The sequence below is a fragment of the Microcebus murinus genome, chromosome 5 (genome assembly GCF_040939455.1).
Source record: "Microcebus murinus isolate Inina chromosome 5, M.murinus_Inina_mat1.0, whole genome shotgun sequence".
In the NCBI taxonomy this organism is placed as follows: domain Eukaryota; kingdom Metazoa; phylum Chordata; class Mammalia; order Primates; family Cheirogaleidae; genus Microcebus; species Microcebus murinus.
In genome coordinates this window covers 57,086,404-57,109,411 of record NC_134108.1, presented here as the reverse complement: position 1 = coordinate 57,109,411, position 23,008 = coordinate 57,086,404, and the positions used below count along the sequence as shown (strand labels likewise).

The 23,008-nt window shown below is 35.3% G+C and overlaps 1 pseudogene; it reads left to right on the top strand.

Moving 5' to 3' along the window:
• LOC105856865 (testis-expressed protein 2 pseudogene) overlaps positions 1-13,470 on the top strand; it is a 30,329-nt pseudogene extending 16,859 nt beyond the window's left edge.
• Positions 13,471-23,008: the final 9,538 nt, after the last annotated feature.

Here is a 23,008-nt window from a genome sequence, read left to right as displayed (position 1 = left end):
TCTATCAGGAAAATCCAAGCCCTGTTGCGATAGTAATCGGTTCAGACAACCCACAACTAGCCCAATCGGCTCCTGACATTTATCTGGCAAAAGAATTTTGGTTCAAGGTGGTTTAGTTGGTGCAAAGCTTATGCATTTTGTCAAATGGTCAAAGGAAGCTGTACTGTTCTCTCCTGGATATGATGGAGAAAGCATGAGGTAGTAAGGCACAATTTGGTATAGCCAGCCTGAGAATGAAGCCACCAAAGGAGGCAAAGCCGTTAGAATCTCAGGAGAATGGAATAAAATCCCCAATTAAACTATGCCTAAAACTCTTTCTTTCTTTAAAGTTTTCAGTAACATGGACCATCGAATCCCTTCTAAGTCATTTTTGGATTCTTACAAAGATTCCTAATTCTCCATACTATAGACAGAATGACCTTTTCAAAACATAAATCAGAGCATGTCATGCCCTTAATTATAATATTTTCTTTAAGAATTTAGGATAAAGGACAAATTCCAAACTAGAATTGGACATGACATTATACAATGAGATGTCAACCTCCCTGACCTCATTGGCTACCATTTACTCTTTCTCACTACCCTTCAGCTACCCCTGAATTCTTTCCATACTTCAAATTCACCAAGTTTACTTCAATATCATATTTGCACTTAGTGTTCCCTTTTCCTAGAATTGTCTTCCTTCAGATCTTCAAATTGCTGACACCCTCTTCTTCTTCAAGTCTCAGCTCAAATATTGCTTCCTCAAAGAGATTGTCCCTAACTACTCAATCTCATTTATCCCTGAACAATGTCATTCTCTATTAGTCTGTTTAGTTTTGTTTGTAGCACTTATTGGTATCAAATATCATCTTATTCCTTTTTTAGTGTCTCCTCCCTAAAATATAGGCTTCAAGTGAGCAATGCCCTTATCTTTCTTTTTCATGCTATATCCAATTGTCTAGGACAGTTCTTGGAACCATCATAAATGTTAAATACATACTTGTTGAATTAATGAAAGTCACTAAACATAGGTTGATATGTTTTTTTTTATTTCAGCATATTATGGGGGTATAAATGTTAAGGTTACTTATATTGCTCATGCCCCCCCCACCTCGAGTCAGAGCTTCAAGTGTGACCATCCCCCAAACATTGTACATCTCACTCATTATGTATGTATATACCCATTCCCTCCTCCCCGCTCCCACCTGCCCGACACCCAATAAATGTTATTCCTATATGTCCACTTAGGTGTCGATCAGTTAATACCAATTTGCTGGTGAGAACATGTAGTGCTTGTTTTTCCATTCTTGAGATACTTCACTTGGTAGAATGGGTTCTAGTTCTATCCAGGAAAATACAAGAGGTGCTATATCACCATTGTTTCTTAAAGCTGAGTAGTACTCCATGTATACATATACCACATTTTATTAATCCACTCATGTATTGATGGGCACTTGGGTTGTTTCCACAACTTTGCAATTGTGAATTAGGCTGATATGTTTTTAATAGATCCAAAATACTTTATTATGTGTATATCATATTTATTTTTTATTAATCTTTGATAGATTCTTATATTGAATTCAATTTTCTAGATCAACTAAAGACTCAATGGTCTCCAAAAATAGTCCTAAGTCCGGCATCCTGTATGTCCGAGTGAGAGAATACCAGGAACTCATCCCTTCTATGCTTGTCTAATCCCTTGATCTGCTTTTCTTCAATATCAGTTAGATTCAGTCTCAGTTTGGCTAGTGTGAGTTCACTTTCAGAGAGTATGATTTGAATGGTGGCCCTGGAGTTTTTCAAGTCTCAGGTTCTGACCTGATCCTGCCTACTAATTGGTCAGTTCCCATCCCTGGGCTGGATGTTTTCTTCACCCTAGAAACTGGCCTGAATGTGGACCCAAAGTGTCAAATCACTGGATCGTCATGAGATTGTGACCAGCTTGTCTTTGGTACAGCTAAGGGCTTGAAGATCTTGCTGCTTTGCCTGACCCATTAGATGGGCACCTCTTGGACTTTGTTGCCTGCCTAGACAAAGTCAGCATGTGCTACCCATCTATCCCTCCACACCCATACACACAAGAGCTTCCTTAACTCCCCTGCCACTCCTCACTCATGCATCTTTTTGAGCAGTTTCTTTTCTCTTTCAGCCTGTTGTGGAGGAGCCGGAATGATATATAGCTGATACCACTTCAACTCTGGAAAGTTCTCAGCCATTGTCCTCTTGGACATTCTAGACTGTTTTCCTTCAGAACACTGTTGACCATTCTCTGCTGGGGTGTATTGTCATCAAAGGCGACAGAAGAATAAAGTACTAGTCAATGGGAAAGTGGATTATGGAGTGAAAGAACCCGTCAGTCATGAAAGGAGACAGATCCAAGAGACAGGAAATCTACATTTTCTGTTAGCTGTGGATATAAAGTGAAGACAACTATTCAAGTATACTTCCCATTTGGCCCCTGGGCTTGCTTTTCTTTCTTCTCATTCACATAGAAGCAGACATAGTGGAGAATCCCTCAGTTCCACAGAGGATTTATATTGTAATGTGCATCTGAGAAACCTAAGGAGGCCTCACAAATGAAATGTTGTCATTTAGGAAGAAAAGTAAGGCTGTGCAAAAGAAAGTGGGCTAACTTGTAATTTAGAATTTCAAATACTCAGATCTTCCTTTTGATGATAGAGCTGATAAATGTCTTTTTGTCTGTACCATTACTTCTAAATATCCTTGCCATTTATTTTGATTTCTAGAATAACAGGTGAAATCCTTTATATGTAAGACTTTAGTGTCATGTTTTAGATTATTGATAAGTTTGGGAATGTGGCAGCAAAAAGTACCATCACCTTAAATCTTTTGTCTCTTCTCGTTACTCTTACAAAGTTGGAAAGGAACATCACTGCCTGTAAGAGGCCTTGGTTGGGGGTCCTGCCACTCACTCCCTGGGTGCCCCTAGCACCAAAGCCTTGTTCCTCTGAGTCTTGGGGGTCTCAGCATTGATGTTGCAGCTTATAATTGAAGCCTATAACTTACCCATGTTCAGCGAGTTAGTTTAGTGCCACCATCTCCTCTCCCCTAACTCGAGAGTGGCACATATTTCAATAGGAAAGAAACCAATTTACAATTTGTCAGTCTTATGTAAGTAGGTGCATGAAGAAACTAAGTTATGTGACAGCAGCTTTCTAATTTATTTCAGTGATGTTTTACTTCCCCTTAAAGACCTATCCCTTAATACAGCTCTGACACAAGCATTCTTCCTCTAGCTCAAAAACAATTTTGGCTTAAGGTAGAAATAAGGTAAAGTCTGGTCAAATTTGAGACTTGGTCTGTGGAAAGAGTTTGGGAAAGGAATGAAAAATGAATGATGATAGCAAGTGGGGAAATATAATAATAAATACGGTCATTAGGATTGCATTGGGAATTTTCTCATGTCACAAAAGGGAAACATTACAATTTTATTGGCTTAATATTACCCTGATTATATCTTGACTATTAAATCAGATTAACAAAGCAAGAATTCTGGGACTGATTCCCCAGTGACCTTACTATCTGACAGCCATAAGCATACTTTTTTTGGCTGCTTAGGCCTTGGGAACCTTATTGGTAGATCTGGAATAGCAATTATGCTGAGGTAAATGTGATATATAATGTTGAGAACTTTTCAATTAAAGTTAATTATAAAATTCTATATATTAAAAATATCATTTTCATCTATCTTGTGAGAAATTTTAACGTGCAAACTTATTGAATAGATATATTAATAATGTTAATGTGATTTAAAATATGAAACTAATAACTACTTCATACCCATAAGAATAGCTGTTAAGAAAAACAACCAGAAAGTGGGAAGTGTTGGCAAGGATGTAGGTAAATTGGAACCTTTGCGTGTTGCTAGTGGGAATAAAAAATGGTATAGTTGCATGGAGAACAGTATAGTGGTTTCTCAACAAAATTAAACAGGATTATCATGATTCAACAATTTCACTTCTGAGTATGTAGTTCATAGAATTGAAGCAGGGGCTCAAAAAGATATCTATACACCTATTTATCTAACAGCATTACTCACTAGTTAAAAGGTAGGAGCAACCCAAGTGTTTGTCAGTGGATGAATGGATAAACAAAATATGGTATATACATGCAATGGAATATTACCCAGCCTCACAAAGGAGAGAAATTCTGACACATGCCACAACATGAAGGAACTTTGAAGACATAATGCTAAGTGAATAAGCCAGTTACAAAATGACAAATACTATGTGATTCCACCTACATAAGGTACCTAGAGTAGTCAAATTCTTAGGAACCAGAAGAGGAATGGTGGTTGCCAGACACTGGAGGAAGGAGAATGAGGAGTTAGTGTTTAATTGGTACAGAGTTTTAGTTGGGGAAGAAGAAAAGTTCTGGAGGTAGGTGGGTGATGAGTATTACAGAACAATGTGAATTTACTTGATGCCACTGAACTGTACACTTAAAAATAATTAAAATGGTATATTTTATGTTATGTATATTTTACTATAATAAAGAAAAAGACTAAGCAAGAATTTATTGGGGTGGTTTGAACATTTTTACAGGTAATAATTCAAAGTTGCACAATACCAGGAAAAGAGCCTCATAAATATTGCTATTTAGAGCACCCCAAAATGTAGAAAGTTTCAATATTTCTCTTAAAAATATCAATCATTTCACTAGATTTTTAAATAAGACATCACAAATTAGATATTATATCTAAGAATTTCTTTGGGCTTTTAAAAAGCATTAAAAATTATGTGGCATAAATTTTATAAAGACAGAGGATTTTCCACCTAGTGCTTTATGCTGGTTTTTACTTTCTGAAATACATATGATCTTTCCAAATTTTTTTTTCTAATAGGACATGATAAACCCAATTATGCTAAGTAGGTGCAACTCTGTGGTTTTGAAAAGAAAATGTTAGGTCAGAAGGAAAATTAGCATTTCCTTCTCTCTTTTAACAACAGGAACATCCATTTCCTCTGTAATTGCTCTTCTAAGATGCACCTCATTTCAGAGCCCTGCATTTGACTCATGGGCTGCTGCTCCTGTCCAGAAAATAGCCAATGCTTATTTACAACAACTTGTGACTACTCTTTTCTATCAGTTAATTTCATGACATTCTCCTTAAAGGTTTGAAGTGGAAAATTGTTTCTTTATTTCTGTTTTTATGAAAGACAAAACTCAAACAAAAATAAAATAACATATTCTTGTTTCTACTAAACACATTTCATTTATTGTCTTTGGACATTTAAATTTGCATATTCTGCCACTGCATTAGGTGTTGAATTTGGTTAACCTTCCACTTAGAAAATATAAGAGACATATATTAAAATGAAGAATCAGGAAAATATAATAGTCACCTGCTTCCACCTGATGCCCAGATTTCTGTCTTCATATGTAAGAACTGCATTCTCTCATCTCACCCACCTTCTGATGGTTGCCCTCAGCCCAGGTATGTAGCTTCCTTAGTCGATTTTGGGCTGCTGTAACAGAATATCTAAGATGAGATAATTTATAAATACATTTATTCTCTCATAGTTCTGGAGGCTGGGAAGTCCAAGATCATGGTACTGGCAGGTTTGATTGTCTGGTGAGAGGTGCCTTACTGCCGTCTCTGCTGGAGGGAAGGAATGCCGTGTCCTCACATGGCAGAAGGTGGAAGGGCAAGAGGGGAACACTGTGTCCTGACAGGGCAAAGAGCAGAAGAGCAAGCTAGTCAAATGCTGTATGAAGCTTCTTTTATAAGGGCCTTATTCCAATTAACAAGATAGGAGGCCTCAGGACCAAATCACCTCCTAAAGCCCTTAGCTCTCATCCTTATTAATTTTCCTTTTTAATTATATGACATAAATTTAGAAAAAATACCTAAATCATAATTATAAAGCTCAATGAATTATCACACACTGAAAAAAGTTGCATGACTGGCACCAAGATCAGGACCTAGCACATTACCAGCATCCCAAAGTCCCCCATCACGTCCCCTTCTAGGCAAAATCCCACCAAGAATAATCACTATCCTGACTTTTAACACCAACATTAGTTTTATCTATTTTTTGAACTTTGTATAAAAGGAATCATACAGGAAGCATTCTTTTATATCTGGCTTCTTTAGCTCAAAATTACACTTCTGAGATTCATCCATATTGCCACATGGAGTTGTAGTTTGCTCCTTATCATTTTTGTATTGTATCACATTATTGAATATAACACATTTAATTTATCCATTCTATTGTTGATGGGCATATGGGTAGTTTCCAGTTTGGAGCTATTATGAATAATGTACTATAAATATTTTTATTCATGATTTTTAATAATAAACGTATGCATTCATTTTTGTTAGGTACAAGAACACTCCTATTCTTAAAGGTCTTAAGAATCTGTCATTAGCTGACTTTGGCAACATATTTCTCTAGACTCTCAATTCTGTCTCCCTTTACATCATTCTTCTCGGCATTCCATGGAATTCCTCACTCCTTTCATTCAGGATAGCCCAGAAACTCAATTCCAATTATCTAATATGCCAAACAATTTAGCTATTGCCATTACCAAGTATGAATGCACTGTTGCATAGGCAAGACTCACCAATGGGCTCTCATTTACAGAATGGAAGAATTGGTAAGTTAACATTCCCTAAAGGGAAAAAAAGAGGTTTATTCTCTTCTACATGCTCCATACTCCAGAGGTTGATTATTACATCAATGATTCTGTCTTCAGCAAGAGTTTCCCATTCTCCAGATGCTTGTGTTCCTTTCTTTAGCAAATCAATCAAGCAACAAATAAAATCCCTGGCCTTAAAATACATCAGAGAAGTCTCCATTATCCGTTCACCTATTGGTTATTTGCAATGCCACTAGCAAACTAACAAATGTTTCCCCTAAGTTCTTTGCTTTTGTTTTTGTTTTTCCTATCATAAGGCTCAAAGAGTCTTAAAGTCTCTACAGTTAATCCTAGTGAAAACTCAGTTTACCCTTTATTTATCTCTACTTCCCTGATTGTGTGTATTTATAGATTCAATCTAATCATCTCAGTATCTAAATTTACTAAACAATATTAGCACTCTTTCCTTCACTTGATTAAAATATATTAGAAATTCCATATGTAAAATATGTACACGTGCTGTTTTTCCAGCATTTAATCTAATTATCTCTTGATAATTTCTTTGACATTATGGAATTACTGTCTATTTCTATACTTTTAAGTGGTTTACTATCTATTTTTCCATAATGTTTAATATTTTTCTAAGTTTCTTTTTTATTGATCAATTATTATGAGTGATTTTTTATTTCTTACAGATTTAAAACATGATTTGCTATAGTCTTGTTCTGTCAATATTTGTTTAATTTAAGTTATTTAATTAAACAAATTAATTTAAGTTTGTTTAATTTGAGTTGGTCATTTCTTAGTGTTCTATAAAAACTAAGTTTTATAAACTTTAGCTTACATGCCATGTTCTACATGGCATTCAATAGGATTACAAATACAATGAATACAATAGAATGAACACAATAGAAAAGATCCTTTTGACTCTGTCTTGAAAATACATTTAGCATTTATCCACTTCTTACTCCACTGAGCCACTCTTGGTCCAAGCTATTCTCATCCACCTCTACCCTGAGCTTTGTACAGTCTGTTGTCAGACACTCCTTTAAAACATGCTATTCCTTTGCTCTAAACTTTTCAATGGTATCTTATCTCATACAACATGAAAACTGAAATCCTTATGATAACCTATAAGACCCTATACAGATGATGTTATTTGTGTGATGTTTAAAATATAAAAATCAGTCCTATATATATTTTATGTATTCCTACAGATCTAGGAAACTATAAAACATAAGCAGGAAGAATACATATCAATTTTAGAATAGTTGTTATTTTGGTGGAAGAGGGAAATAAAATTGGGAAGCTTTAAGAGTACTCATAAAGTTTTACTTCTTAAAAGTACTTGTACAAATACAATAAAATATTTGCTTTGGCTAAATATGCATAGTGGGTACTAGGGGATTCATTATAATATTTTTTAGTTTTCTGTATATTTGAAATATTCTATTTAAAAACTAAAGTAATACTTATATCTAAATATTGGTCTATTCTCAATAATTTCTCAAGGAATAAAACAAATTATTTCAATTGAGACATTTAGCCAATTTTTTTCAGTTTCAGGAATTCCTTCTCCAGTTATATCTTTTATTGTTACATCATTTTCAGTCACCCTGATTTCTTAGGAAATAGATATTCTTGGGAATATCACTTGGGGACAGAATCTCTATTGTCTGTTCTCAGTATCATCTTCTTTCTCATTTTGCATTTTTGATTCCTTTTAATATTTGATATCACTCAGATCAAACAAGAAATCTCAGCATATTACCTTTATAAATTATTGTATTGTCATTTAATCAATTTGTTCTTTCTTCATGATTTACTTTCATGAAAGAAAGACTTGTATCTTTTTGATAATAGTATTTTTTTTTAAAGAAAAAAGGTCTTCTGGTTATAGTAGTAAATTATTTTGACAAGTGACTTTTACTCTAAATGTTCAGGATGATCTTCCATTTCTCCTGCTGCTCTATATTTTTAGGATTCCGTGTTTTCATTTACACTCTTTGAAATGATATGAGTTCTCTCCCATCCTGATATTTACTAATAGGCAGAGTAAATGGTCTTCTTTTTACTTGGTCCCCTAACTACTTGGGCATTGGTAAAATTCCCTTCTCCGATCTTCAAGTGGAAGACAGGTTGATATTTCATAGTTTCTCTTCAGATTCTCACCCTTCAACAGGCATTGCTTTAGGAAGACTTTAGATTTAGTTGTATTTTCTCCTGAGAGGAGCCCTATAACTTTCCATCTCAAAACATGCCATTTTCAGACTCTTCCTATTTCTATAGTTTGTTGTTATGACTCTAACAAGTACAGTGCTAGGTCTCTAACATGGTGATGTATCATTGCCACTTTCTTAACTTCACATTTCCTGTTGTACTGGTTTCTAGAAATTAGTCTCTGAAGAGCAATAGAAAAAGAGGCATTGGGGAGGCAGGTTGTTTCCAAAAGTATCCTGTTCTGAAGAATAGCTGCTACATTTCCTGTTCGTATAGCATCTGGGTCTCTGTGAAGGATTTAGGAAGTTATGAGGTTACAATTTTTCCTTCTGTCTGTCTTTAACCTGGTAGGTATGTGCTATTTGTGGGAGCAAAATATACACAAGAAACCATGTGGGATTCTGAAGTCAGCTCTATTGATCATGCAGTTAGTAGAAAATCCTCTCATTTCCTGGCAATAAGATGGCTTTGAGTCATGAGTTTCTGTTATTATTTGCAATCCTTTTCTGTGTTTTTATGGGTTTATTAGTGAGAAATTGAAAGAAACCAAATCTGAAATGGAAAGCTATGTCCGATACTTTTGAGTTACGAAATTGCCATGAATATTTTAGTTGACTGATCTGAACAGATGTAGAATGTGTTATTTGGAAGTACTCAATGACATACTTGGTCATAAAGTCAGAAATAAAAAGAGTGCAATATTCAACCCAACTCACAGCGTAATTTGTAAAAGAAGTAACTAAAATAGACTCAATTATGAAGGAGAGCTGACCGTCATATAGGTCATTCAGGCCCTTACTTTCCTCTTCCTAATGTCCTGTCAGCCCCTTGTCATATTCATTTTCATTAACACTTGTATCAGGGGGAAGAAAGAGGTGACATTTCAATCTGTCAACTTCACTGCTCATTAGACACCCATGTAAAGGGCAGCAAGGGGAAGATCAAAGGCTAAATTGAGATCACAAGTTTTCTGTGGCTCTCACTTACCCTGCTGTGTCATTAGCACAGATAATAGAGAGGGAGCTGTATTAAGGTATTTAGAGTTCAGTGGAAGGAATGCATGGTGAAAATCTGAAGAAAGGTTAAGAACCTAGATGTAGTAATTCTATCTGAGAGTGACGGAAGCTATGGGCATGTATAGCAGTTAATATGACTCGGAGCAATGTTACATACAGATGAGCACGATTAATGGTCTTTGTGTGGTTGAAAAAAAAGGATATACTGGTAAGTATTTAAAGCCCACATTAAATGATAAGGTGCTGAAAGAGGACAGATATTAATAGGTCATCTTTAAGGATATGCTTAATTCATCTGTGAGAAGCACTGTATGTGTAACATATTTGAAGAAAGTAGGAATATTTACAATGGAACTAACACTACTTTCAGGTCAGCAGAATGTACCCTTGATTAATTATCTTTTCTTCTTTTCACTAGTTCTTATAAAATATAAACCCTAAAGGTACAATGCATGGAATTTAAATGTTAACTTTGGGTTTACTTTTCCCTTCATACATTATGTATCTTTCATCAGACATTATTTGATAATTTTGATCTTTTCAAAAAAGTATCAACATGAAAATAAAGTCATGGGGCACTAAATGAACAAATTAAATAATTTGACTGAAAGGATGAAGAAAACAGTAATGTGCTATATAAATATGAGGAATTTTGCTTTCATAATAAATTCTTTATCTAAGTATCACATATTATTGTCAAGGTTTATATAGATACCACAAACATTTTATCTTCTCTCCTTTTTATATAAGAATTTTAAGATAATTTTACATCTACAGTATTTGTAGACTACTTGCAAAGTAGGATGCCAGTGAAAGTCAATAAATCAATATTTTAAAATTTCAACATCTCTATTTTATTCTAGGCAATATTGGGGATAGATGCACTCTTGCCCTACAGATGTTTCCTGCCCTAAATGATACACAATACAGTTGAGGAATCATAAAAACCTACATAAATATGTGAGAGAAACCATGTAGCATCAAATATAATAGAATAGAAATTCAAGTAAGAGCCAAGGTAGCTCTTGAAGTGGGTATTGGCTTTGAAGGGTGGGCAGAACTTGAAATTTGGTCATAAAAGCAGTTTTCCCTTTAAAAACTGGAAGCCTTACTTTGTAAGATGACCAGCCTTTTTACTAGTAGAAATATCTACTTTCTTACATATTTCCTGAGCTTAAAGTAGTAAGAACTCAGCTTCTAGAGTCAGCCTGGAAGACAAACCATTTCTGCTTTCTTCACCCTCTGACATCTCCCCTGCAACGTGTAGGAGCTGCATCATCATCTCCTCCTGGATTTTTGCCACGGAGTCCTCACTGATCTCCCTCCTTTTATCCTTGTTCTCTCACGATCTATTCCCAACACTGCAGCTGGAGTGATCTTTTGAAATCCTAAAATAGATGCTAGCTTTGCTTGAAACTTTCCAAGGTTGCATATTTCACTTTGAGTCACAGTCAAAAAAGACCCAAATAGCCTCCTGATCCCATGAACTAAACTACTTGTTCCACGCTTGCTCACCCTATAGAAGACCTATTAGCCTCCTAGTTGTTCCCAGAACATGACAGAACATGTTCCTAGAACACACATTATTTCCTTAGAGTCTATATATAGACCATTTCCTCTTCCTTGCATGCTCTTCCCCTGGGTATCCATAGGATTAACTTCCTCATTTCTTTTCTGTCTTTGCTTAAATGTTACCTTTGCAATGAGGATTACTTGACCACCATATTTAAAATGGCAGAAGCTCCTATTTTAGCTTATCCTACTGTATGTTTTTGTTCCCATAGCAGTTACTTTCTAATATATTCTATAATTTAGTAATTTATTATGGCCATTGTTTAATGTCTTTCTTCTTCTAGTAGAATATAAGTTTTGTTCACTGTTATATCTGAAACACCTAGTAAATTCTAGAATATTCTAGGCACTCGATAAATATTTGTTGAATTGAATGCAAAATGACCAATATGGCATCTAGTGCATAACTACACAGTCCATAAAGGTTAGCTATTATTATTACTTATTCAGCAGATGGAGTATCAGAGCCCCACTAGAATATGAACTCCACGCCACAAGGATCACTGGGGTCTTTTTCACTTAGAAGAGTGCCTGGTACATACTGGTGCTCAATAAACAATTAAAGAAAGAAAGGAATAGGGGGATAAAGAAAAGAAGTAGATAGTGTGAATATGGCTTGTGAATGGTACAGAGCAAAGGCTGCCTTAGCAGACCAGAGGGCTCCTATTGAGTAGTACATAAAAGCTCGTGGAAGGGCTATGCCTGAGGGAAGATGGAGAGTGATAAGTCAAGAATGGATCAAATGATGTCAAGGATGTTCTGGAAGATGATCAGCTTAGGGAGGGAGTTAAGTAGTTTTGAACCTGTTCCAAACACTTATATAAATTACTACATGAATGATATATTTTTGCTATAGTAAGAACTTGGAACATACTTCCCCTCCCCTAGAGAATGTGACACCGCACCTTATCAGACCTCATATGTGAGTTACTGGCCTGAACTACTGGACTTCAAAATACATATAAACTCAAGAGGTTGACAGACACTTTGAGAGCTTAGGCCATGGCAAGCTATGCTCTGTTAGCGCCTCTCAGATTACCCAGAGCTCAGCCTTTGACAGGAGGAGAGCTAACCTCCAAAGCCTCGCCTGCCATAACTGGCTCCACCCTTTAGCACACTGGGACCGTAAGACCTTAACATGTCCTGAGGAGAACTGCTGGTAAAGGTGCAGCTCAACTTTAATTAGACTTTCTTTCCACAGAGGCCTGCTTTCATCCTTATTAACTAGACTTTAGTAATGTTGGCACTGACTCACTATGGTTAACGTATTTTGTCTATCGAGTATATTTCCTGTGACATCTGTTCACATTATTCTCCACCTGTTTAAGCACTGTGAACCAAAAGAAAAGAAAAAAAAATCTCTTCGTATGGCAATAAACTGTAAGTAATGAAATCATACTTTGATTATCTCTTTATTTTAACCATGCAAAACAAGAGGGGAAGTGTTCTGTATGTATTTGGTAACATGATAATAATAAATCTTAGGTGGTTCTGAATCAAAGATGAAGAAAAGAATCAGAGATCATTTTCTTAAAGGCAAAATTTGAAGTCATAGGAAAGACAGGAATGGAAAGAAGTAAGTAAATGAGCCCAGTGGGGGAGACAAACAGCTGCTCCCAGGAGCTGAAGGGTATGTTGGAGGTCATCGAACAAGTAAGATTATGAGGTTTGTTGATAAAATTACCAAGTCAAAATATTTCCAAAAAGCAACGGAGACAGAGTTCATTAAAAAGAAGATTGAAGAAGTCTCCAATACACTCCTTCTGCTAACTGTTGAAGTACAGGAATGTAGAGGAACCTTGGCGGTCAACATTCCACCACCCCCTACTGACCGAATATGGTATAGTTTCCGGAAGCCACCATATGTGGAGCTGAAAGCTCTGCCAAAACTTGGAGAGTAACTTTAGTTCACATGACAGATTGGATAGAGAAGAAACTGGAGCAGGAGTTTCAGAAAGTTTTTGTCATGCCAAACATGGATGATGTTTATATCCCCACAATGCACTCAGCCATGGACCCTTGTTCCACTTCCTGCCTCCTGAAAGACCCATCTTTGGAGGCAGCAGATCATCCATGATGACGTTGGACGTTCCCAGTATTATGAGATCAAGCTCAAGGAGTGGGTTTCTTGGCTGCCATCTGTTCTGTAGCACTGGCCTTTAATGTGTCACAGCCACCATTTCTTAAAGGACTGCTTCTGCCCTCTGCCTGCCGGTGCCCATTCCACTGTGAGGTGTCATTCCCTGCATCCAGTGACAGAGGTGTCTGCACTGCCTACTGCAAAGCTTTGACCTGGCAAAGGAGACTATGGAAGAATCATCACGGTGAATCCTAAAGTTACAGGTGATTCACACCATCGCTTTTTTAAGTCTACCAGTTTTTGTGGAAGGATATGAGTGCATTAAGAGCACAGCTGTACAGCTAGAAGGCTTCCCCTTGCCTCCTCGACTCCTCCAAAGCTTTTCCTCAGGCAGTGATGCACAATGGAACATTTTTTCACTTCTACACTTTGTATGCAGCCCTCCACACTCCCAGAGAATGTCAGTGTGGTGACATGTGTGGAGGGTGGGGAGTGGAATTTTGTGAGCCTTTTCATTGGTGTTAAGCAACTTTTTTTCCACATTAAATTGTGCATTTTGGAAGCAAGCAGCCATAGAACACACACACACTAACACACTGTCAGCTGGGGTAGGGACAGTGGGATTTATGTAAACATTAGACAGAGCCACGAGATCAAACCATCCCAAGACTCTTTACCAATGAGTTATAATCACCTGGTTTCTAACTAATTCTGATTTTTCCTGAGACAGGAGCATATGTGAAAACAGCAACACTGCACACAACTAGATTGTTCTGTCATGGAGTGGGGCCAGAAAGCCAGAGCCACAGTCTTCCCATCTGGCATTTCCTGTGTGCTCCAGCTTTTATACAGGAATCTAAATGCTTTGTTAATGAAATTGGTTGGGGAGAGTTTTGTGGGCAGTTTCTTTTTCTGATGGCCAAAAGGGAGAACTGCCCTCTAAGTCAAGACCAAAAGTTTGCTCAACGCTACATACTCAAAATTAATGTGACCTTTCTTTAATGTTGCTGGCTTAATTTTATTCATTTGTGTCAGAATGTTTAGTTTACAAGGTTGGGGGCTCTCTAATTGTATTATTTGTTTTGAGAAGTAAACTTAATACATTTTTTGGTTATTTAAGTTGCAATGTCAAAATTACCTTTGGGTAATTTTTGATAACTTACATCTGTGGACAAAGCTAATAGTGTTTTTTTAAAGCAGCACCTTGCCTGAACATGACCTTAAAGAAATTAATATAATGAAAAAGTATATTTGAATCCTTATTTGATTATTTTAATTGCACCATTAAAGCATTTGACTTAAATTGTTTGACCATTCCAGTCCATGTACTGTTCTAATTTCTCATTGTAGGCCAATTTGCCTGTCAGTGTCCTGTTCACTGGTCTTTATAATTTTTGTGCAATAACTAAAGGCAAAGGACTAGATGCACTACTGTGTAAAGAGATTACACGACTGTACCCTATTGCATCTTAAATAGTATGTGGGGATGTATAATCACTTGCATTGTTTCACAAAATAAATATCTTGTCAAATACTAAAAAAAAAAAAAAAAAATTGGGGGTTTTGAATATGGCTCATGAATGATTTAACAATTGGATGTGTTCTTATATAGGGGACAGGACATAAAATAAAACCTAATTAATCTTTGTTCTTAGAACAATGTCTTGCACACAGTGAGCTCAATAAATATATGTTGATTGAATATGAATGAATACCTGGAGGGGATAAGATTTTATTTAAAGACATGAAAAGTATAACTATAAACTATTTAAAAGCAATGTGATTTCAAGTAATAAAGGCATATATTAAAACTATGATAAAATTCAATAAAATCAGTCATGATAACATTTTGAAAAATGATATACAAAAATATGAATTCAAATGAAAGCATTCTTTCAAAAATGTGTTATATTGTGTCTGATTTCCTTAAAAAACAAACTAGTTGGATCTAAATTAATTAAATGCTTATGGTTTATATGTTTTCATTTCCTTAATATTTATGGTTTCTATATTAGTACATTGCAGATTTCTGGAGGGCAAGGATCATTACTTTAGTTTAATATGTATTTTCTTAGAGGGCCTAGGGTTAGGACCAATTAGAATAACATGTCAGGGGAAAAAAAAGAAGATATTGCCTAAATACTCCCTTCATAAGTATAAAAAGTATTTTTATATATTCAATTGATTTAATATTTATACATCAACATTTTGTGAACTGATATATTTAGCACAAAATATCTGAATTTAATTGTGTATATCTCTATAGTTGGTAATAAAAATGCTGATAATTGCCTGCTGTACAAAAAGATAAACACAGTTTTGTGGCCACCATACACTTTCTGATTTAATTATGTGTCAGTAGGTGCCTTCCAAACCTATTTTGAGCTTTATGCATAATTAATTCAAGAGGAAAGTGACATTTAAAACTCTGTTCACAGGTGGCCTAGATCTTTGAAATATCAATCAACACAGAGGATGGTTGGAGAAGGAAGTGGTTGATAAAGAATTAAAAACAGGGTTTAAATATAATTATTTATTAATAAAACCTTTAAACTAAGGGCAATCCCATGCTCGTTTTGCATTAAACTTATTAAGCATATAGATTTATATTAAGACTTTAGAATATGATAGTGGCAATAGAGGTCTCTCAAGTTTTGACAAATCTAACCAGAGAATCTAGGTTTTAAAATACTAATATTAGTTATAGTAAATGTCTTTATGTCCAATTTTGAACATAGATTATCAAATATTTTAAAGAGCTTATTTTAAAAAAAACATGTCAGTCATTCACTTGGAATCTACATATAAACTGATAAAGCTAAGAAGAACTTTCCCAAATCATGTGCCACCCTAATTGGTCCCATACTCCACTCACTTGAGAGGGCTTTATATTTTACACATTGAAACACAAACATGTCTTATTTCTTTTATGTTTTGTAGAAAAGTTTTTGGAAAGTTTGGCACCTGAACATTCAGGAACTATGGCTGGTGCCCCCACACTTTTTAGAAGTGGGGTTGAGGTTAGGGTGAGTGGATTCTGGATTTTGCTCAAGGAAACTAGAGAAAGAGTGGCTGCTTTGATTCAAGCCAGCCTCTCCCCATCATGCAGCGTGGGTATATAGGCAGAGCAGGGTCCTAGCTTCCTCCCTCCTAGCTGGGTGGTATGGTTTTGGAAGGCACTGAAAACTACTTGGAAATTCTGAATCAGAATAACTCCCAACTACTATAAATATGGCATGTGGGCCTCCACTTGTGCTTATACCTGGGCACTACCAATATTAGTCTGTTCAGAAGAACTGAAGTCTGAATAAGAAAATACTTTAGAAGAGCCTTAATAGAATAATTTTATCTTTTTTTCTTTTTAGGTATGCAGAAGAGTAATAACTCATTGTAAAAATTTGTGTCTGAAGAAGTATACAAGATGTTTTTCAATAAGTATAAAATGAAAATTCTAAGTTTCAAGAAAGCATTATGACAGTTTATTAATTTTTTAATTATTAATATTGTTTTTGATTGATAAGTCATAATTGTATATATTTATGGGGTATACTATGATGGTTTGCTGTATGTATATAAGGTGAAATGATTAATCAATCATATCTGTCACCTCTCTTACGTATTATTTTTTTATGGTGAGACCTTTGAAATGTATTCTTTCAGTTATTTTGAAATATATAATATGTTATTATTGATTATAGTTATCCTGCTGTGCAATAGGTCTCCTGTCTGTCTGAAACTCTGTTCCCTTTTACAAACAACTTCCCGTTTCATCTCTTCCCCAACCCTCTAGGTTCTAGTAAGCATCATTCTACTCTCTGCCACTATAAGTTCAAATTTTTTAGTTTCCACATGTAAGTGAGATCATGTGGTATTTATCTTTCTGTGCCTAGCTCATTTCACTTAGGATAATGTTCTTTAATTCTATCCATGTTGTCTCAAATGACAGGATTTCGCCCCTGTTAAAGGATGAATAGTGTTCTATTGTGTATATATGCCACATTTTCTTTGTCCATTCATCTGTCAATAGAACTCTTAAATTGACTCCATGTCTTGACTATTGTGAATAGTTTTGCAATGAACATGGGAGTGCAGATATCCATTCAACATTTTTATTTCAGTTCCTTTGGCTATGACTTCAGAAGTGGGATTACTGGATCATATAGTAGTTTTATTTTTAGTTTTTTGAGGAATTTCCATATTGTTTTCATAATGGCTATACTAATCTAAATTTCTACCAACAATGTACAACAGTTCCCTTCTCTCTGCATCCTTGCCAGCACCTGTTATCTTCATCTTTTTGATAATAACCATTTTAACTGGTGATATCTCATTGTGGCTTTAATTTGCATTTGCCTAATGATTAGTGATGCTGAGCATTTTTTCATATACCTGTTGGCCATTCATATGTTTTCTTTGACAAGTATCTATTCAGATCCTTTGCCCATATTTTAATTGAGTTATTTGGTTTGTTGGTTTTGAGTTGTATGAGTTCTTTGCATATTTTGGATATCAACCCTTTATCATAAGTACAGTTTGAAAATATTTTCTCCCATTCTACAGGTTGTCAGTTCACTTTGTTGATTGTGTCCTTTGCTGTGCAAAAGCTTTTTAGTTTGATATAATCCTATTTGTTTACTTTTTCTTTTGTCATGGAGTTTTCTCCCTATTCTTTCTTCTAGTAGTTTGACAGTTTCAGGTCTTATATGCAAGAGCTTAATCCATTTTGAGTTGAGTTTTGTATATGTTTCATTTTGTAAATTGTACAAGGGTCCAATTTCATTCTTCTGCATATGGATATTCAGTTTTCCCAACATCATTTATTGCATGGACTGTCCTTTCCTCATTGTGTGTTTTTGGTATCTTTGTCAAAAATCGAAACATGGAAGTGTGATGCCCATGGCTTTGTTCCTTTTGCTTAAGATTGTTTTGGCTATTTAGGTTCTTTTTTGGTTCAATACAATTTTAATGATTGTTTTTTCTATCTCTGTGAAACATGAAATTAAATTTTCACAGGTATTGCATTTAATATGCAGATTGCTTTGGGTAGTACGGACATTTTGGCAATATTAATTCTTTCAAGCCATGAACATAGGAAATATTTCCATTTGTTTGTGTTTTCTTCAATTTCTTTCATCAGTGTTTTATAGTTTTCAGTATATAGGTCTTTTACCTCCTTGGCTAAATTTACACCTAAATATTTAATTTTCTGTTGCTATTGTAAATGGGATATTTTTATTAATTTCCTTTTCAGAAAGTTTGCTAGTTATATGTTGATTTTGTATCCTGCAACTTTAATGAGTTTTTTAAATCAGTTCTAAGTTTTTTTGGTAGAATGTATCATAGTTTAATGGCAGTGATTTTATTTCTTAGTGGAAGGTAAAGTATTGGTGTGTCTTACACTTGATGGCATTGTGTGTTTAATGATGTGTGGTGGATCACTATTCTCAAATTTTTGAGCCCAGTGCAATACTGTGATGGAGGCCATGAAGACATTGTGGCTGCAAAGTTCCCATAAATAACATTAAGACATAGATACCATTGAGACATCTTTTGGAGGAGAATAGCAAAATAGTTCTTCACCCATGTTGTGTGTCAAGGACAAAGTGGGAAAATGACTTGTTAACACACTAGCAGGTCTTGGTTAGTGGATGAGCCATTCAAGTGTGACTGGGAGAGGTTGAGCCTCTTGTGGAAGCCTAAATATAACAGGAAAACAGTCTCATGTTGAACAGTGCTCACCCTGAAAGAAATTATAAATTAATTATTATGTTACTTAACAAGGGAGAGCATATATCACTGTGTATCAATTTATTATTCACAAAATACTTCTTAGTTCATTTATAACCTGTATCCAGTGAGCCCTGATATTTGGAAAAGGCAACAAACAGCCTAAAAGGTTTGCATAAAGGGACCTTGTGGCTGGATTTAGTGCCCTTTGTCCTCCCACCTCTGAGGGTATATGAAGGTCATAGGACACTTGTCCCTTATGCCAGAATAGGAGTCCAACAGTGCTCCTAGGCACAGATTCCTCTTGGGTATAAGGAACTTCCATCTTATTTGGAAAGCAATTTTCCTCTAGCCTTTTTCTAATTCCAGGTTGGCAGGCCAGGGTACATTATACCAGTGTACCTAAGTAGCAAGAGTAGACCCCCTGATTCCAAAGCAGACCATCTTTCATGAGTCACTCCAGACACTGAATTCCAGAAAGATTAGAAATTTATTTCTGGGATTCTTCATGAGAAGAATGAGCAAGAGTCTGTGTGATATTTTAAGGGGGGGATTCAGTCTTTGGAGATTGTTGGTAATAAAATCACACACTAGCTCTTTAATAATCATATTGAGGTTTAGAATGCTATGACTGAGGAAAGTAAACATGGTACTCAATGGTTGAACCTCTCTACCTCTTAAAAAGTACAAAGTTTTGAATAGATTTGCTTGTTTTATTTTTATCCCTGTTTTTAGGAATAAGTGATATGTTTGAGTAAAGCCTGAGGTTGTTTTTTTTTTCTTCTCTGAGACAAAATCTACTAGATAAATTGCTTCCTTAGTAGAGTTATATTGGAGTTACCAGATAAATACAGAACACCCAAATATTGCATGGGATATACTTATGCTAAAAATCATTTGTTGTTTGTATAAAAGTAAAATTTAACTAGGTATCCTGTATTATTTTTTGCTACATCTGGCAATTCTAATTTATATATATATTGTAAAGATATTTTTATTTGTCACATGTATGTTTTTTTTAAGAGAAATAGCATTTCTGGATTTGTTGATTATTACTAAATCAGCAATTAATAATGTTAAAAATTGATAATCTAGTTTATGAATTTATAAGGCAGATTCTTGGTGCTTTGGACCCAAATGTTCTGTAACCATAGAATGTCAAAAGCAGACCATCTTTTCTCTGAAGAATCAGAGCTATTTATTTAATTATAGAAAACATTATCCTCAGAAGTTACCAAATATCTGGCAAGATAGGGCTCAGATGGCTTTTTCTTTTTTAAGTCAGGAAACCTCTCCAATTTTTTAAATTATAATTTTGTATTATAATACTACTTTTCCTCCCATTTTGGAAGTCAAATCAAGAATGATAGATATCTGAAATTTTGAATCCTTTATGATTGCTATACATTATTGAGCTGAAAATCAGATTATTGCTCTACTGTTTGTATAGATGGCCTTAGTAATTGGATATACTTTAACATCTTCTGAGGGGAATTACCAGAGACAGAGCTTGAATAAAACATTAGATTTTTTTAAACTACATAAGCTGAGTGCTATTGGGAAAGCCTTACTTGGCTCATTTCACTTTCATTTCCACATGATGAGTAACTACAGAGCTGAATATGGATATTAAAATGTGCTGTGGAGCATGTGTGAGAACAAATGTGTGTGTGCTGAGGGGTGGTGCATTTTAAGTGAGAAAGAGAGATAAGAAAATCTTGCAGACGTCCTACCCTGATTTTTAGGAATAAGGAATGAAGGAGCACACGTGTGACTCATGGGTAAGCCCAACAATTGTCAAAGTGGATACTTAAGTGATGTCTTATAGAAGGAAGAACAAATAAGAGACAGGTGGTAACCAACATTCCATCAACCAGACATTTGCATTACCTGGAATGTCTGCACATATTCTACACAGTTGCAATTGGCATTTGTTAAATATAATCGTACCGTTCTCATTTCTCAATGATAAATATAATTTGTACATTTCTCCTCTAGAAATGTACAATTATGGGGGATAGAGATTCATACGATTATTATACAATATAACAAGACCCTAATGTACATAGACATACAATGGAAATCATAGGTGATTGACAGACAATGCTGGGGAGTCAAAGATTTATCACTCAAGAGGTAACATTTGAATTGCACATTGAACAATGAGTAAGATTTCTCTAGTGAAATAGAAATTTTACTGTCATTGCCCACAATAAGGATTTTATGTACTATGTCCTTCCCTTTCTTAGTCCTCTTCTCAATTCTGGGACTTATAGTAGATACCTTAGATAGTAGAGGATGGAGTCGGATGTGAGTTAAGAAACACCGTTCTGAATATCCTGGGGTCTGCCTTCAGGTGTCATTTGTGTATCAGAATGGACACTGTAGTAAATGAGAAAATCTTCCACCTCAAGTGTAGGAGGAAGACCTAGGATTAAACGAGAGACCCAAAAGCAATCATGGTGGCCTATAGAATTACTTTTTTTGTTAAATAATCTATTTACATTGTTTTAAAGTAAAGTTAATTTGGATTTCTTTTGGTGTTCCTGGATCCTCTCTTCCGTGTTATGGACAGGACATCTTGTAGAGCAGACCCACTCTCAACAATGACAAGAGTCACAAATGGCTCAGGCTTTATTTATTTCTCTTCCAGTCACCTTCCATGCAGCCCACTTGTTAAGAAATATTTTAGACAGCTGCTCATTCTGTTTGAGCCCACCCAACAGTTACAAGGCATTGACATTTGCCAGCTGTGTTTTGCCTTGGGTGGGGGTGCCAGCGCCAAGCCCAGGCAGGTAGGGCAGCCCCTTCAGTCAGGAGAGTCCAGGCCCCACACTAGACTTCATGTCTCTCATTATTAACCACACAAACCGAAGATTCAGCAACTTTCCTCTTCGCATCTGACTCTGTGAGTGCAAAGAAACTAACAATGGTTAATTAGCTTATTTTTATCAATTATTCTTTTTATACAAATGGAATAATCAAAAAGGCACTGGACTGGGTACATGTGCCAGGATTCAGCTACTTTCTCTAATGCTCACTGGCTGTGTGACCTTGGGCAAGTCACTTAACCTTTCTGGACTTTATTTTCTCTATAGTGTATGGACTAAATGATGCACACAGTTTTTTCCAGTTCTAATGTTTTAGAATTATTAAAAGGCACTTTTACAGACATCTAGGTACATAACCAAATATGTTCATGCTCTTTCACTTTAAAAGAACATTAAATTCATCCTACTAACAATTGAGTGTCAGAGTATGAGTCTAAAACATTATTCTATGAATGTGTTTTTTTGAGAAATTCATAATTCTAAAAGAATAAATTTGGGGGAGAAAGGAGAGAAGCACCAAAATCTATCTCTACACTCCCCTCTCCATCAAGACATGAAGGAAGCAGCAGCAATCATTTCTTCTGCTAGCCCCAGTAAGTAACTAAAGCTAAAGACTTTGGTGTGTTTTACTTCCAAACATGATTCTTATCTACCTAGTTCATTCTCCAGTATTTCTCATGGAAATTTATTTCCACATTCACATGCACACACACTGAAAGCCTCCCTTGCTTGCTACTTCACCACATTTCCTAAATAACTATCCCACAGTCATTAAGTTTATTAAACAGAGCCCAAAACAAAGGAATTTAGCTCTAAAAATAGCACCAAAGAAAAATTTCCAAAATTATACCTTATGACTTATTTTTCTTCCAATGACATAAAATTCCATGAATATACACATATATTTTGGTACTTTATTATGGAGAGATTAAGAGATTAAAATATATTTGTTAATATATTTATTAAGAAATAAAATA